Source organism: Lycium ferocissimum, chromosome 2, assembly GCF_029784015.1.
Source record: "Lycium ferocissimum isolate CSIRO_LF1 chromosome 2, AGI_CSIRO_Lferr_CH_V1, whole genome shotgun sequence".
Taxonomy (NCBI): Eukaryota; Viridiplantae; Streptophyta; class Magnoliopsida; order Solanales; family Solanaceae; genus Lycium; species Lycium ferocissimum.
Genome location: NC_081343.1, coordinates 29,252,416 through 29,268,750, shown reverse-complemented (window position 1 = coordinate 29,268,750; position 16,335 = coordinate 29,252,416).

Sequence of the window (16,335 nt, the reverse complement as noted above, 5' to 3'; positions counted from 1 at the left end):
AATCACAATCACATAAAACCACAACGGAAGTAGATTCATTATAATAACCTCGCTCGCTGACACACATGCTATCTGATGTCATAGCTCAGTAGTCATGACCTGCAGGGGACCCATGGTGTCCACGTACCACTCATTTCGGATTCACTCCTCGGACCCGAGCATAAACCTCGGATCCGGAACAAACCTCGAACGTGGCCATATCAATGTACCTCTCATTTTTGGAACTAACCTCGGACCACGAGCCCATAATCTAGGTCACATGTGTGCCTTTCCATACCTCTTAACAGGACAGTGTTTCTTACCTTCTCATTATCAATGCTTAAGTCACCATTTCATATCACAATATCACCGAGAAGATTATATTAGCTTCTCATCACAAACACATCCACTGCAGATTTAACACACAGGAATAGTGGCACGAGGCATACATAACCGCTCAATCACATTCACATAGGAATTCAACCACACAATATCATGCATGAAAACTAGACATGTTTTCTCCTAAAGAATTCACAAAACCTACAATCAACTAACCAAAGTCTAACTCAAGTAGACCGTAACCTACCTCAACGTAGAGTCAACACGCATGTTACTTTGCTACAGCCTTCCTTTTCCTCAAAGCCTCAGTACGCTCACGGTCTAGAAATAAAAGGCTCAATGAGTCACAATACTCAATTTTACAAATACCAAAGCAAGAATATCCTTCCCTTACCCCATTCCAAAGGATGAATGACTTTCTAGGAGATAAATAACCTATCAAGGGCCTTAGTAATCACTAACTATCAATTTATAACAAGATTCTATCAAATATTCCCATTACAAACAGTTTTTAGGATAAAGACACCATTTTTATAGAACCCTAGGTCTCCAATCACTTAGTTTATGGTTCTAACAAGCTTAGAAGGTTTATTAACATTCTAGGATTTCTATTTCAATTTTACCATTAAAGACCCATGAAGATGATTACAATAATGAAGGGGAATGGAATGATAGAATGAAAATTAATGGAACTTACCTCGCAAAGTTGTCTTGCCCTAGCTTGAAAATTCTCTCTAAGTGTTTGTTGGGAAGTGTGTTGGGATTTTGTGAATAGAGAATATGAGACTAAGTATAAAAATCCCGGGCCACTGTTTTTCGTCGATCGCTACGACAGTCTAAACACCGTTTCAACGGTCCCGCTATAGTGGTCAAGTGACGGCTATAGCGGTCCCCAACGAAACTGCCTGACCGCTATGGCGGTCTGTCCACCGCTATAGCGGTACCGCCATAGCGGTCCGCCGCCCGCCACAGCGGCCACCAAGGACATGGATGACCTCTGGCAGCGGTCAAAGCGCCGCTATAGCGGTACCGCCGCAGCGGTACTCCCACCGCCGCAGCGGTCCATTTTGGGTAGTGAGCTCGACTTTTGTCCAGTTTTTCCCTCTATCACCCCACATTTCATCCAAGGCCTCAAAAACACAAAACAAACATACACATATACAAAAAGATGCCCTACGAGTCCACCCGAGGCCTCGGAATTCCCGACGGAGTCCTAATTTCCCATTACGACCGGAAGGGTCGTTACACCCCTGCCTCCCTTCACCATCACTTTTGTACATAGAAACAGTTACATCAGAGGACTAGGTCCACTGTAGTGACTTATCAAGCTTACTCTTTACCGTTTTCAAACTTTCTTGAAACAGTTTATTTTTTTCTAACTCAGGGATGAGATTCATTTTAGTTCTCTCAAGCTCATTTTCAAGATCGAGATGAATCTTACTAGCATCCGCTTCTCCTTTAGAGGAAGTGTTCATCCATTTTTTCATTTGGCTGCTTAACAAAGAATTATCTCTAGTTAGTTCATCAATCGATTCCTTCAAATCTACAGTGAATATAACCAATTCATCCCTTTCTTGTTATAACTCATAGATTTCTTTAGCTAGAGCACTCTTTTCATCAATGAAACTATGATATGCATCAATTAATACATTTGACAATGACAATAATTTTTTTAGAGTTAATTTTCATGTTTTTCTAAACATCTAGAAATTTACCTTATTCTCTTCATTGTCATCATTACCATAAGATTTTTCCATTAGTACAAAAATTGATTCATATCTCAAAGGTTCATCCTCAACAGCCATCAAGGTTGCTTCTCCTTGATCCTCTTCATCCTTAGATTCACTTGAGGAATCTCCCCAGGCAGCAAGAGCCTGTTTCACTAGATTATTAGCAGCTTCTCTCCATTTGAACTTCATATCAAGGACTTGGTTCCTCCTTACTGTCTTTTTAGCATTGTTTTTGTAGTAGTCCTGCTTGTGAAAAGGACACTCTCTGATAAAGTGACTAGATTTCCCAGACTTGTGACAACAGTTATTTCCCTTGGGATTTTTGCTTGTGCTTCCCTTGTTTGGAAACCACCATTCTTTCTATTCATTTTTTGAAACCTTCAAGTGAGATAAGCTATGTCTGACTGATCATCAGTGGAATCACTTTTAGCAGCAGCTTTGAGAACCAAGTTCCTTTCCTTCTTTAGCGCCCTTCTTTCCTGATCTTTTTGTCTTTTCAGCTTATAGGTTTTGAGATTCCCACTGAGCTCATCAATGGTAAGTTTTTGCAAGTCCTTGGCTTCAGTGATAGCATTAACTTTGTTTTCCCATGAGCTAGGCAACACTCTAAGTAACTTACGAACCAATCTATTTGTAGGTATAACTTCACCAAAAGAATGAAGTTCATTGATTATGGAGGTGAACCTGGTATACATTTCATGAATTGTCTCTCCATCTTTCATTTTAAAGAGTTCATACTCAGTGGTAAGTATGTCTATTTTGGACTGCTTTACCTGACTTGTTCCTTCATGAGCAGTTTGAAGTGCATCCCAGATCTCTTTTGCAGATTGACATGAAGAGATTCAATTGTGCTCATTAGCTCCAATGCCACACATGACGATTTCTTGGACTTATAGTTTTTTTCCACAGCTTTTCTATCAATTTCGTTGTATTCCTTCCTCGTCTTTTCCTCAGTTTCAACTCTGGCTTTATTTTTCTTCATAGGAATAAATGGACCATCACAGATGATATCCCATAGCTCTGAGTCTTCAGCCATGAGGTAGTTATGCATCATTGTCTTCCACCACCCATAATATTTTCCATTTAATCTTAGTGGTCTTATGCTCGATTGTTCTTCCTCTAAGTTTGGCAGTGCAGCTATGAGAAAGATCCTTTCTAGGTGTTACCTTTTTAGAAATAACCCACTCTGATACTAATTGATGTAAACTATGAGTCCACCAAACAGTATAGAGAACCAGGTTCTCTATCTGATCCCTCATATGAAAGACAGAAAGTAAATTTACACGAGATGTTTACGTAGAAAGCTCCTTGCTCAAGGGATTAAAAACCACGACCCACCAGAGTAGGATTTCAATTTCACTAACAGAGCAACTTTAGATTACAACTCTTGGGACCTAGGAATTAAACTCTTAATCCTTCACCACTTACAATAAATCTATTGTAAGCCCTTTACAATAACTCTATTTCAAAGCTACAAATCTTGACTAACTCTAGCAAAAAAAAAAAACCAAAACAACAAAAGTTGAAATCTGTCCTACAATAACACTTCTTGAAAGTAGAGTAGGATTACAAGTAAAGAACAAAAAGACAAAGACTCAACAAACTTAAGGACTCAAGACATCTTCAGTTTTGGGATTTAGTCCTTGAGTTTGTAGCAGTTTTGTTCTTGACAAGACTTAGAGAGTAGTGGCAGCTAGTACTTGAGATAAATATGTTTGTTTTTTTATTTTTCAGATTTGCAAGTGTTAGGTTTAGCATGGTAACATGTTGTTTATATATTGAGGAGCATGCAAGGATCATTTGATAATGGATAGGGACATCTCAGTCTTTTGTTTGACCTCTAGCAAACTGTAGCTGTGCCGCTATGGTTCTGCCAATGGTGCAGTACCGTAGCTTTATAGCTATAAAGTTGACTATATGACGTGCAGGGGACCTGATCGAGTACCTGGTCCCTATTTGGTACCTCGATAGTTAGGCAAATCATCAAAACACAAAATAGCATATCTTATTAGGGATTCTTGGATATATCTCATCGCATAGTTACAACCTTGGTTTTTGGATAGTTATTGACTTTATCAATAAAGCTGATGTACTTATCTCATATATTTGTTACTTTATCACTTCTCTACTCCATCTAATTGCTTTCCTTTCTCTTCCTCCAGTTGACGGTGTTACAATATATATGTGTGTGTGTGCGCGCGCGCGCCCACATACGTATGTGTATATACATATATATGTGTGTGTATACACACACATATATACATATATGTATATGTATAGATGTATATCTATATATATCTAGAAACTTTTTTAGGAGAATCAACAAAAGCTTTATGGGAAGCATACAAAGAAAATTTCCCAATGGAATTTCAACATTTAGTATCCATGGGAGCAAATCCATATAACTTTACCAACAAAATACATACTTCATGCATTCGTACCTTCCAGTATCCTGATTTACAATCAAATTTACTAAATATTTTTTTTGCCTTGTATTCTATTTATTAATTTTGTCTTATCTGGTAATTTATATCCATCCGTTCAACGAAGGAGGATCAGAAAGACAAGAAAGACCAAGAGTAAGTTTTTCAGATAACAGAATAGGTAATAATTTATTATCAAGAATTTTAAATAGAAGAAGTGTTAGACCCCGTATTGTTATACGTCGAGTTATTCGCGAAAGAATCAACGTGAGATAGAAACTTCGGATTTTAATTTCTAAACTAGAACTAATCGGTTAAAAAAATTTCTTAGTACAAGAATGTTGTTGGAAATTAGGAACTACTTAATTGTGGTGTCAAGTTAAAATTAGTGGCAACAATGAGCCAATATGAACATTAACATGCCATGTCCAAAAGATGACTCAAAGTCATCTTAAATAAGGTTAATGGAAGACATACAAATGGGCAATTAAATGTGATTCATCCACTACACTTACATTATATTGTGGACAACCAAATTGAAAGAAATGAGTGTGGAATTCAGCCAAGTGACCGAAAATAAGGCATCCATGTGAGGCATACATTTGTATATTGAGGGCATCTATCACTTTATGAAAGCATGCATTATTTTATGAAGACACACATGTTAGGAAGAATACTTGCACACTTAAATATTGACATTCATCCTTGTATGATTGCAATGGACAAAGGTTAGTGTATGATTCATTCACTACACATGCAATTGTCTCATAAACAATTAAATGGAAAGAAGAAGAAAGGGAACAAAGGGGGAAGTTCAGCCGAAAGTTAGAGAAAAGAATGGAAATTTTGTGTAAAGTTAATTGAGTGCTCAATTTCATGAGTGGAGCATGTGTTGTGTCCAACTTGTAGGCATCATAATTTAACCAAATAATGACTAAGGAATCAGCCATTACATTCATTTTCAACTTCACAACAAAGAAAGAAAACCTAGAGGGGAGAGCATTCGGCCAAGGGGCTGATTTTTGAGCCCTTTGAGTCTTGATCCAAAAATTATTTTCCAAGGTGTTTCAACCCTTTAGAAGGTCCCTAAAACGTGAAGATAGTCTTTGGAGCAACAAGAACCATTTTCCATCTCAAGTCACCAACTCTAGCCAAGTAGAGAAGTCAAGTTGTCAAGGTAAGATCTAACTTTCTTTTCAAGTATTAAGGGTGATGTAGATGTGTGAATATAAGTTGTATGCATGAAATAAGGTGTATTGATGTTGGAACATGATAGTAGTTATGGGGTTATATGTGTTGATGTTGAAGTATGGTTGTAACTTGACGAACATGAATCGCATGCATAAAATCATGAAAGTTGGTGTTGGAATGTTAGTTGGCCGTAGGACCGTTTTTTTGGTGGAATTAATGGACTGATTTTCTTTAATAAATATGGTTGTTACTATCATAGATCTCATGGTAAAAAGAATGAAAAGAATTGGAAGGTTAAAGGTGAAGTTATGTTAGTATGAAAATGGTTGAATCTATGATTTTATGTGAGAGATGTTGAAGCATGGTGTAGCCGTGTGTGGACTGTTTTGTGAAGAAGTTAGTGAACTGTTTTTACTTGATATTTTGATTGTTATTATCATGAATTTTATGATGGAAAGGAAGGTGTTTAATGGTTGGAGTTGAAACTAAAGTCATTTGTGAGTTGTTTTAAGGATTATAAAAATGACGATATAGCGTAGTTGCGTATGAATTGATGTTGTACTTGTCGTGTGGATAGCTGGTCATAACTTACTAAAATTATATGAAAAGAAGACATGAAATGATGTATAAAAATCGCATGTGGTTGGCTTAGTATGTTCGTAAACGTTTGCAAGAATTCCGAACATCGTTATGTTGTCAGTTAGAGACTGTTTTGGACATGTTGTGGTAGTGGACTGTTTTGGACTTGTGTTTTCATTAAGTTGGAAAGAATAATTATAAGTTAAGAGTATACATCATATTGTATGTTGGATGGGCTGTTATAAGTTGTTACATGCAAACGTTAAGGCTACAAACTAATAAAAGTAACTTGAGGATGTCGAAACCGTATGTGAATCGTTATTGCATGTTATGAATGTGGGCTGTTTAGAATATTGTGTGGGCTGTCCGGATTGGTATTGAACACATAATTATTGATGTTGTATTGGTAGTATGTGGTTGGTTTAGATACAAGACAAAACATCGCCTAAACATCTAGAAAGGAGTTACTAACGTTAGAATACGTTTGAATCTCCCCGTAGCTTAACCATAGTTGTTGGCGTCTTAATATAGGTTGAAGTATTATTGGGTAGCGTACACATATTGTGTGACGAATAAGCACTAAAGACCTTGTCCGATCGGAAGCACTTCAGAAGGAAAAAGCTTTGGCATGGGAGTTCGTGACACCTGTTCGGCATTGAGGTAGGTTACGGTTTACTTTATGTCTAGACTCCGGTTAGCGAAACGTATGTAAATAGTAGTGATTGACGGGGAAAGCATGATAGGCCTTCGGGCATGGTGTGGAGGTAAATTCCATCTAGGTTGGTATTGCCATCCGTTATGTGGGCTTGTCGCCATTATTACGATATCTTGTCGCCATTATTGTATCTGTGGGCTCGTCGCCATTATTACGATATTGTTATGTGAGCCGTCATTGTATTGTGATTTCATGTATTTGATATAATTCTCTCTCTCTTGTTATCCCACCGGTCATATGGAAGAGGAAGGTTATTAAGAATTGAATATTGAATTGCAATCCCTAGTATGAACCTATGGAACCTATGATTGCGGTGATTATTGAGGTTGATTCCATGCGAGGCATGCATCCCATATTCTATGTGCTATGTGATGTAATTATCACCTAGTTGTATCTTTATCACATACTAGCTCCCTCACCTTATGAAAGGGAAGGGTAATATTGATGATTGAGCCGTGGGCAATAATATGACTTGTACTTGTTTATTGCATATTGGTGATATAGTTGAGACCGATATCATGCATGACATGCTTTCATATTACTCTTATGTTGTTATAATGGTGAGAGAGAGACTGAGAGTGATTGAGAGACTCGAGGTCTTTGCCGGAGAGAGGTAAAAGAGATGAGTGTTTGTTGCCCGAGGTTTCTTGCCGGGAACGATGGAGTGTCCGATGCCCGAGGTCTTTGCCGGATCGTGAGAGTGTGCTCGTGATCCGAGGTTATATTCCGGAGCGAGTGGTACATGGACTTCGCGGGTCCCCCATGGGTCATGACTATGAGGCATTGCCATAGCATGTGTGTACGGGAGTGGAGTGTGAGAGGTGACTCTCGCATTGCATAACATTTACATAGCACGACATTGCATTGCATAGCACTCCATTTGAATGGTCATTCATGTCATTGCATGGCACATTCTCTCGATTGATTCTTGATTTGTGAATTACCGAGTTGTTGTTTGTGAGTATTTATTTTAAAGGCCGGATGGAATCGAGGTTTATAGAATTCTCCCTAGGCTTATAATCCGAGATATTGAGATCCCCGTGACTATCGTTAATGCAAGACTTTCTCATGTGCTAGATGTGTGACCGTGTTTGATTACTTATCCGCTTACTTGTTAGTTGCTTCTTGTTTATATGCGTGAACTAACCATTGTCGGCCTATGATACCTACGAGCCTAGTGTTGTGCTCATACTACTCTTTCGCTACACTCCTTCCGGAGTGTAGAGTTATTTTCGTGTGATGTTCGAGTCTCACGACCGTTTCGAGGCATTCGTCAAAGGCGTTTGGGTGAGCTATTGAGATATTGCAACCCGAGTCTTTCCTTAGATTTCGTTGTTCTCTATCCTTCAACAAGTCGTATCCAGGTTTGAGTCTGTTATCTATTCAAATTGTAAACTTCTTAGAAGCTCTTGTATGAGTCTAGACAGATTTTGGGAATTTCTTATAATAATAGCATTTATTCCGCATGTTGTATCAAATTAAGGTAGTTATCAAGGGTTCGCCCACCGGGGAAGGTTAGTGTGGGTGCCCGCATGATCCATGATTTGGGTCGTGACAAAGTTGGTATCAGAGCTTAGGTTACCCGGTCTATAAGTACAAGAGCAATGTCTAGTAGAGTCCTACTTATGGGTGTGTTGCGCGCCACACTTATAATTGGGAGGCTATGGGACATCTAGGAAACTTCGCATTCTTTCATTATTTCGTGCTACTTCATTCAAATTGGTATCTAGTTGATCCCAATTGGTATCCGAACTTCTCTTCGTTTTACCTTCCCCATTATATGATGGGAACTCATCCTTAAATTCTTACGCGAACGGTTGTTTCCGACATGTGGTACGGTACGAGTTGTGTTGTCCTAATTTAGATGCGTGACTAAGTTCGGTTTCTAGATATGACCTAAGGTTTCAGCTTGTGGAGTCGTGGTTAGGCTCGTTATTGTGAGGTTGGTTGAAGAGATGGGAGAGGCGATTCATAGGGTCATAGGATCTCCATAATTATAGTATTGGGTTTTCTCGGAAGGCGCAAGAGTGCATTTATGGCTTAATAAGAGCGATTTATTTGATGATATGATCGGTTTTGGGAAGCGTATAGCAAAGTAAGAGTTCTTATGGTATTTTGGCAAGAGTGTTATTTTGATGATGTGACAAATGCGTAAAAAAAAAAAAAAAAAAAAAAAAAATACTCGTATAAATCAATCTTCACTATAGGAACGGAATAATTGGTATACGATATGTTTATGAGATAAGTTGTAAAGTGTGCGTGTGCACAAATTGTATAGGCTATGAAATGTGGAGTTGGCTTAAATTTGATTAGTATTGTGATAGCAGAATATAATTAGTGGTTGTGAGTTCGTTCGAAAATGATTTTCTGATAGAAATCAGGTTGCAGTGTTACTTATGATAAGTGAAGTCTAGTGGAATAGACAGTAGTGTTCATTCACTTGTAAAGTGTGTTCGTGGGTTCACTTAGCATTTTCGAGGTTAGTGATGATAGAGGGAATTGTTGAAGCCAAGAGTGTTGATTCGTGGGCATTTTCATAGTGGGTTGGTGTTAGGGTAGTGTTAAAGTCGTATATGCGATGGTCTGTTGAACTTGTCATAGGCTAATGGGAGCCGTTGATCGACAATTAGAAACAACTCTTGCGTTGGACAAGGATGGAGGTATAGTTGAAGGATTATCGGGTCTTTCAACATCTAAGTTTTCGAATGAGAATTATCGGAAAGTTGTGCAAAGGTTAAATCTTGAAGATTTCTTTGATTTTGAATACAATGACTTAGGGTTGACCAAAGGCCAGAAAAAAAAAAAAAAAAATACACGGTTAGTTGGATGTGTATGGTTCGGTATATTTAAGTAAGGGTTGGTTATTCATATGTGAGCACCTTTTTGAGGACTATCGAATAAGGCATGGGTCAATGGAATTATTTACGGTAACAGAATAATGACGGTGTGACTAGTACTAATGGTGAAAGACTTTTAGATATCGGTGATCACGTTAGTGAACTTATGAACTAAGGAGAAAGGGGAATTATTTCCATTAAGGATTTTTGGCAAGGGTACTTCGACGAAAGAATATGAGAATATTAACGGTTTGAGCAAAAACATGAGCGGTCGTTTGAAAATCGATTATCTTTTTGACATATCGTCCATTCTAGAAGCTCCGTAGTATTTATTTTGACTCCTCTTTGCAAAAATTGAAGTCAACGGATATCATTTGATTCACTTTGAGAGAAGGTTTCATTATGAAAATTTTGGAATTCAATTATTTGAATAAATTATTTATTTTGGGGAAACGTGTTCGATTGGCGATTTGAAGATTACCGTTAGATTTGAAATATTATTTATGACTCGTAGAAATTGATGGAGCTAAGTTTAGAGTTCGTTTGGTTAGCTTTTGATAATTAAAATGGTTTTAGCATTAAATATGCCTCTTTATGGTGAAAAGATGGTCACGGAACGAAATAAGACTCGGATTCAAAATTTATTGTTTCGTTAATATTGATGTTTATGGCTTATGGGATTGGTGGTGTCATTCCTTGCGAGGAGATCGGATGAGAATCGAGAAGAAAATATAAGTTTTGAAATTTTGAAGTTCTAAGTTGAGCGAAAGTTGACTTTTGAGTAAACGTGGCCGAAATTGAATTCTGATAGTTCGTTTAAGTCTAGAATGTGATTTATGACTTAGTCGAGTCGTTGGTTTGGTTCCAGAGAGGTTCGGGTGTGATTTGAGTCATTGGTTGAGAATTTCATAAGTCAACAAATTTGAGTTCACCTTGATAAAAAACGGATCAAAATGATCCCGTTTGGATGTTTTGAGAGTTCGAGCAGGTTCGTATGATGATTTTGGACTTGTCCACAAACTTTGATTTGATTAGATGAGTTTCGGACGTATTCGGGTTGTATGATGTTTGTTTTTTTGTTCCGACGTCGTTTTGAGCAAAAGGGTACCATAATGAGCAAACAACCTTTGTTTTGTGTTTCGATTGAATCGTTAGATCCGTATCATAATTTCGGAGCTGTAGCAACAAGTCTCCTCGCGTTTCGCCATCGTATGAGGGAGATATGACAATTTTACTAAAGGAATTCACTCGCTGGTTTTTCTGGTGTAATTTTGCTTAAAAGTTGCGAAATTGCTATTGAAATGTGTGTTAAAAATCTGCATTCTTTTTAAAACTTGAAACCACCATATCTCATTCATTATAAGGTCAAATTGAGTGATTCAAAAGCCTAACTTGAGTGAAATTTCACAAGGTATCCGTTGGAAGCATCAAAAGCGAGTTTTGGGATTAGTTGGAACGAGAAACGAGGCAGAACAGCTGAGCATTTTTGTTATTAATGTTGCTTTTGGGTTCCTCATAATATTGAAAGCTTGGACTTAGGAGAATTCAAAGGCGTTCTCCAAGTTCCTTCAATGGAGTAAGGTCTAAACCATAATATAAGTATTTTCCCTTGATTCAATTCCTTAGTTTAAACTTTAATGGAATTTCTAAAGTAGAAATTGGGGTTTATCCATGAAAAGTGGGTTTGTGGATTCCGTTGAGTTAAAGTATGATTAAATTAATGGGTTACGTTAGTACTTGGTAGTGATTTAAGGTACTATGGTCGCAAGAGGTTATAGGGTGATCGGATGGTGTCCTACGAACTTGGCTCTGCGGAGTATTCGAAAAATATGCTTCTCATTGTGATTTGGAGGTGTAAGTAAGACTTAGAATTAGCAAGGTCGGTTATGAGTGGATCGGTTTGTTGGGATCGCTTAAGGTTGCTCCGCTAAAGCAAGGAGTCTTTCCCGGCAAGAGTATGTTGTGGTTTCGGGTTGGTCTTCATGTATTCCTAAGAAGTCGTGGTACGAAGAAAATTTAAGAATGGTGAAAGAAGGGTTAGTGAAATCGAATACTTTACCGGTTCGAGTGGGCAAGGTTTGCGTCTTATTCTAAGGTTGGTGTAGTTCTAAGGAAAATTGTGAGGCCTATCGATAACGTTCATAGGTTTGGTTATATAGGATTAGAGCATTTTGACAAAAGCAGTGCTTATATTCGGAAACCGAGGATGGGGGGGAATTTAAATTTGGAAATATGAAAATTAGATCTTTTATCTAAGTTAGAGGGAGTTCCGGCTAGTAAGGAGAGAGAACTATTTATGATGCATTCCGTAGAGGTTTCCCGCATTGTCCTATTAAAGATTCTTTAGTTACCGTCGGCGTTCATTCTCTCTTGTCGCTCGAGGACGAGCGATTGTTTAATTGGTATCCGATGTAACGACCATTTGGTCGTTTAGCACTTTTAGGCCTAATATTCCTAAAACACTCTTTTCGTGGTCTAATCTTGCTGTCTATAGTCTGCGATAACGGGTGATTCAGTTATTTAATTGACGAGTTTTAGTCCTCATTTGACATTCGAGGACGAATGTTCTAAAGGAGGGGAGAATGTTAGACCCCGTATTGTTATACGTCGAGTTATTCGCGAAAGAATCAACGTGAGATAGAAACTTCGGATTTTAATTTCTAAACTAGAACTAATCGGTTAAAAATTTTACTTAGTACAAGAATGTTGTTGGAAATTAGGAACTACTTAATTGTGGTGTCAAGTTAAAATTAGTGGCAACAATGAGCCAATATGAACATTAACATGCCATGTCCAAAAGATGACTCAAAGTCATCTTAAATAAGGCTAATGGAAGACATACAAATGGGCAATTAAATGTAAATTCATCCACTACACTTACATTATATTGTGGACAACCAAATTGAAAGAAATAAGAGTGTGGAATTCAGCCAAGTGACCGAAAATAAGGCATCCATGTGAGGCATACATTTGTATATTGAGGGCATCTATCACTTTATGAAAGCATGCATTATTTTATGAAGACACACATGTTAGGAAGAATACTTGCACACTTAAATATTGACATTCATCCTTGTATGATTGCAATGGACAAAGGTTAGTGTATGATTCATTCACTACACATGCAATTGTCTCATAAACAATTAAATGGAAAGAAGAAGAAAGGGAACAAAGGGGGAAGTTCAAAAAAGTTAGAGAAAAGAATGGAAATTTTGTGTAAAGTTAATTGAGTGCTCAATGTCATGAGTGGAGCATGTGTTGTGTCCAACTTGTAGGCATCATAATTTAACCAAATAATGACTAAGGAATCAGCCATTACATTCATTTTCAACTTCACAACAAAGAAAGAAAACCTAGAGGGGAGAGCATTCGGCCAAGGGGCTGATTTTTGAGCCCTTTGAGTCTTGATCCAAAAATTATTTTCCAAGGTGTTTCAACCCTTTAGAAGGTCCCTAAAACGTGAAGATAGTCTTTGGAGCAACAAGAACCATTTTCCATCTCAAGTCACCAACTCTAGCCAAGTAGAGAAGTCAAGTTGTCAAGGTAAGATCTAACTTTCTTTTCAAGTATTAAGGGTGATGTAGATGTGTGAATATAAGTTGTATGCATGAAATAAGGTGTATTGATGTTGGAACATGATAGTAGTTATGGGGTTATATGTGTTGATGTTGAAGTATGGTTGTAACTTGACGAACATGAATCGCATGCATAAAATCATGAAAGTTGGTGTTGGAATGTTAGTTGGCCGTAGGGACTGTTTTGGTGGAATTAATGGACTGATTTTCTTTAATAAATATGGTTGTTACTATCATAGATCTCATGGTAAAAAGAATGAAAAGAATTGGAAGGTTAAAGGTGAAGTTATGTTAGTATGAAAATGGTTGAATCTATGATTTTATGTGAGAGATGTTGAAGCATGGTGTAGCCGTGTGTGGACTGTTTTGTGAAGAAGTTAGTGAACTGTTTTTACTTGATATTTTGATTGTTATTATCATGAATTTTATGATGGAAAGGAAGGTGTTTAATGGTTGGAGTTGAAACTAAAGTCATTTGTGAGTTGTTTTAAGGATTATAAAAATGACGATATAGCGTAGTTGCGTATGAATTGATGTTGTACTTGTCGTGTGGATAGCTGGTCATAACTTACTAAAATTATATGAAAAGAAGACATGAAATGATGTATAAAAATCGCATGTGGTTGGCTTAGTATGTTCGTAAACGTTTGCAAGAATTCCGAACATCGTTATGTTGTCGGTTAGAGACTGTTTTGGACATGTTGTGGTAGTGGACTGTTTTGGACTTGTGTTCTCATTAAGTTGGAAAGAATAATTATAAGTTAAGAGTATACATCATATTGTATGTTGGATGGGCTGTTATAAGTTGTTACATGCAAACGTTAAGGCTACAAACTAATAAAAGTAACTTGAGGATGTCGAAACCGTATGTGAATCGTTATTGCATGTTATGAATGTGGGCTGTTTAGAATATTGTGTGGGCTGTCCGGATTGGTATTGAACACATAATTATTGATGTTGTATTGGTAGTATGTGGTTGGTTTAGATACAAGACAAAACATCGCCTAAACATCTAGAAAGGAGTTACTAACGTTAGAATACGTTTGAATCTCCCCGTAGCTTAACCATAGTTGTTGGCGTCTTAATATAGGTTGAAGTATTATTGGGTAGCGTACACATATTGTGTGACGAATAAGCACTAAAGACCTTGTCCGATCGGAAGCACTTCGAAGGAAAAAGCTTTGGCATGGGAGTTCGTGACACCTTCGGCATTGAGGTAGGTTACGGTTTACTTTATGTCTAGACTCCGGTTAGCGAAACGTATGTAAATAGTAGTGATTGACGGGGAAAGCATGATAGGCCTTCGGGCATGGTGTGGAGGTAAATTCCATCTAGGTTGGTATTGCCGGTTATTATGTGGGCTTGTCGCCGTTATTGTGATATCTGTTATGTGGGCTCGTCGCCATTATTACGATATTGTTATGTGAGCTGTCATTGTATTGTGATTTCATGTATTTGATATAATTCTCTCTCTCTTGTTATCCCAATCGGTCATATGGAAGAGGAAGGTTATTACTGAGAATTGAATATTGAATTGCAATCCCTAGTATGAACCTATGGAACCTATGATTGCGGTGATTATTGAGGTTGATTCCATGCGAGGCATGCATCCCATATTCTATGTGCTATGTGATGTAATTATCACCTAGTTGTATCTTTATCACATACTAGCTCCCTCACCTTATGAAAGGGAAGGGTAATATTGATGATTGAGCCGTGGGCAATAATATGACTTGTACTTGTTTATTGCATATTGGTGATATAGTTGAGACCGATATCATGCATGACATGCTTTCATATTACTCTTATGTTGTTATAATGGTGAGGAGAGTGATTGAGAGACTCAGGTCTTTGCGGAGAGGGTAAAGAGAGATGAGTGTTTGTTGCCCGAGGTTTCTTGCGGGAACGATGGAGTGTCCGATGCCCGAGGTCTTTGCCGGGATCGTGAGAGTGTGCTCGTGATCCGAGGTTATATTCCGGAGCGAGTGGTACATGGACTTCGCGGGTCCCCCATGGGTCATGACTATGAGGCATTGCCATAGCATGTGTGTACGGGAGTGGAGTGTGAGAGGTGACTACGCATTGCATAACATTTACATAGCACGACATTGCATTGCATAGCACTCCATTTGAATGGTCATTCATGTCATTGCATGGCACATCCTCTCGATTGATTCTTGATTTGTGAATTACCGAGTTGTTGTTTGTGAGTATTTATTTTAAAGGCTGGATGGAATCGAGGTTTATAGAATTCTCCCTAGGCTTATAATCCGAGATATTGAGATCCCTTTGTGACTATCGTTAATGCAAGACTTTCTCATGTGCTAGATGTGTGATCGTGTTTGATTACTTATCTGCTTACTTGTTAGTTGCTTCTTGTTTATATGCGTGAACTAACCATTGTCGGCCTATGATACCTACGAGCCTAGTGTTGTGCTCATACTACTCTTGCTACACTCTTTCCGGGAGTGTAGAGTTATTTTCGAGCGATGTTCGGAGTCTCACGACCGTTTCGAGGCATTCGTCAAAGGCGTTTGGGTGAGCTATTTGAGATATTGCAACCCGAGTCTCTCCTTAGATTTCGTTGTTCTCTATCCTTCAACGAAGTCGTATCCGATTTGAGTCGTTATCTATTCAAATTGTAAACTTCTTAGAAGCTCTTGTATGAGTCTAGACCAGATTTTGGGAATTTCTTATAATAATAGCATTTATTCCGCATGTTGTATCAAATTAAGGTAGTTATCTGAAGGGTTCGCCCACCATGGAAGGTTAGTGTGGGTGCCCGCATGATCCATGATTTGGGTCGTGACAAGAAGACCAGAAGAAAATAATCAACAGCTAAGCGAAGTAATAGATAAAGATATACAGATTTTTCAACAAAATCAATTAAAACTATTAAATCCAAAGACTTTATACAATACAAGCCAGTTCTCAAGTACAACACAATTATATAGACATTATAGAGAA